This window comes from Cervus canadensis, chromosome X (genome assembly GCF_019320065.1).
Source record: "Cervus canadensis isolate Bull #8, Minnesota chromosome X, ASM1932006v1, whole genome shotgun sequence".
Classification (NCBI taxonomy): domain Eukaryota; kingdom Metazoa; phylum Chordata; class Mammalia; order Artiodactyla; family Cervidae; genus Cervus; species Cervus canadensis.
Window position 1 is genome coordinate 85306257 of NC_057419.1, and position 2511 is coordinate 85308767.

Genomic DNA, 2511 nt, shown 5'->3' on the forward strand with positions numbered 1-2511 from the left:
AGCATATTAAAAAGCAGAAACATTACTTTGCCAACAAAGTTCCGTCTTGTCAAGGCTATGGTTTTTCCAGTAGTCATGTATGGATGTGAGAATTGGACAGTGAAGAAAGCTGAGCACCAAAGAATTGATGCATTTGAACTGTGGTGTCAGAGAAGACTCTTGAAAGTCCCTTGGACTGCCAGGAGATCCACCCAGTCCATCCTAAAGGAGATCAGTTCTGGGTGTTCATTGGAAGGACTGATGTTGAAGCTGAAACTCCAATACTTTGTCCACCTCATGCTAAGAGTTGACTCATTGGAAAAGACCCTGATACTGGGAGGGATTGGGGGCAGGAGGAAAAGGGAACGACAGAGGATGAGATGCCTGGATGGCATCACCAACCCTCTGGACATGGGTTTGGGTAGACTACAGGAGTTCGTGATGGACAGGGAGGCCTGGTCTGATGCGATTCATGGGGTTGCAAAGAGTCAGACACAATTGAGTGACTGAAATCAAGAACTCATATATATATATATGCCCATATATATATATGGGCAACTTAAGCACATAGTTTGTGAATATTTACATATGGGTGTGTGCATCTAAGTAACTGACACACAAAAGAAGGTTCAGTTCAGTTCAGTTCACTTCAGTCGCTCAGTTATGTCCAACTCTTTGCAACCCCATGAATTGCAGCACGCCAGGCCTCCCTGTCCATCACCAACTCCCGGAGCTTACCCACACTCGTGTCCGTTGAGTTGTTGATGCCATTCAACTATCTCATCCTCTGTCATCCCCTTCTTCTCCTGCCCCCAGTCCTTCCCAGCATCTGGGTCTTTTCAAATGAATCACTCTTTGCATCAGGTGGCCAAAGTATTGCAGTTTCAGCTTCAACATCAGTCCTTCCAATAAACACCCAGGACTGATCTCCTTTAGGATGGACTGGTTGGATCTTTTTGCAGTCCAAGGGACTCTCAAGAGTCTTCTCCAACACCACACTTCAGAAGCTTCAAAGCTCACCTAATTATGCTGAGACAAAAGGCATTATCAAGACTGACTATTTACCTGTAAATTATCAGTGATACATTGTATCATATCAGGAAACACATTCATGCTTGTATCTTGCCTTGTTATGATAAGATTGAATACCTGATATTCATGGATTGGAAGAATCAATATAGTGAAAATGACTATACTATCCAAAGTAATGTATAGAGTCAATGCAATCCCTTTCAAGCTACCAATTTTTTTCAGAGAATTAGAACAAATAATTTCACAATTTGTATGGAATTACAAAAAACCTTAAATAGCCAAAGCAGTCTTGAGAAAGAAGAATGGAACTGGAGGAATCAACCTGCCTGACTTCAGGCTATACTACATAGCAACTGTCATCAAGACAGTATGGTACTGGCACAAAGAGAGAAACATAGATCAATGGAACAAAATAGAAAGCCCAGAGATAAATCCACGCACCTATGAACATCTTATCTTTGACAAAGGAGGCAATAATATACAATGGAGAAAAGACAATCTCTTTAACAAGTGGTGCTGGGAAAACTGATCTGCTATCCAAAAGTCTACCAAAACAATAAATGCTGGAGTGGATGTGGAGAAAAAGGAACCCTCTTACACTGTTGGTGGGATTGAAAACTAGTACAGCCACTATGGAGAACAGTGTGGAGATTCCTTAAAAAGCTGGAAATAGAACTGCCATACGACCCAGCAATCCCACTCCTGGGCATACACACTGAGGAAACCAGAATTGAAAGAGACACGTGCATACCAATGTTCATTGTGACACTGTTTACAATTGCCAGGACATGGAAGCAACCTAGATGTCCATCGGCAGATGAATGGATAAGAAAGCTGTGGTATATATACACAATGGAATATTATTCAGCTATTAAAGGAATGGATTTGAATCAGTTCTAATGAGGTGGATGAAACTGGAGACTATTATACAGAGCAAAGTAAGTCAGAAAGAAAAACAGCAATAGAGTATATTAACACATATATATGGAATTTAGAAAAATGGTAAAGATGACCCTATATGCGAGACTGCAAAAGAAGCACAGATGTAAAGAACAAACTGTTGGACTCTATCGGAGAAGGTGAGGGTGAGATGATTTGAGAGAATAACATTGAAATATGTATATTATCATATGTGTAATAGTCGCCAGTCCAGGTTCGATGCATGAGGCAGGGGGCTCAGGGCTGGTGCACTGGGATGCTCCCTAAGAGATTGGATGGGGAGGGAGGTGGGAGGGAAGGTCAGGTTGGGAAACACATGTACACCCATGGCTGATTCATGTGCCCCCCAACCCAGCCTCTGGGTCGGGGGCAGAAGTTGATACAACTCCCTCAAGAGGCGGAGGAGCTCCATCAAGGGCAGGTGACTCCTCTGCAGGAGGAGCAGCCCATTCAGAAGATGCATTCTCTCAACAGAGCATTCCAGTTGTAGTTCCTTTTCATTAGGGACAGGATTCTGGCCTCCTGGGCTCTGGCAGGAATGTTTCTTTTTTTTTTTTTTTT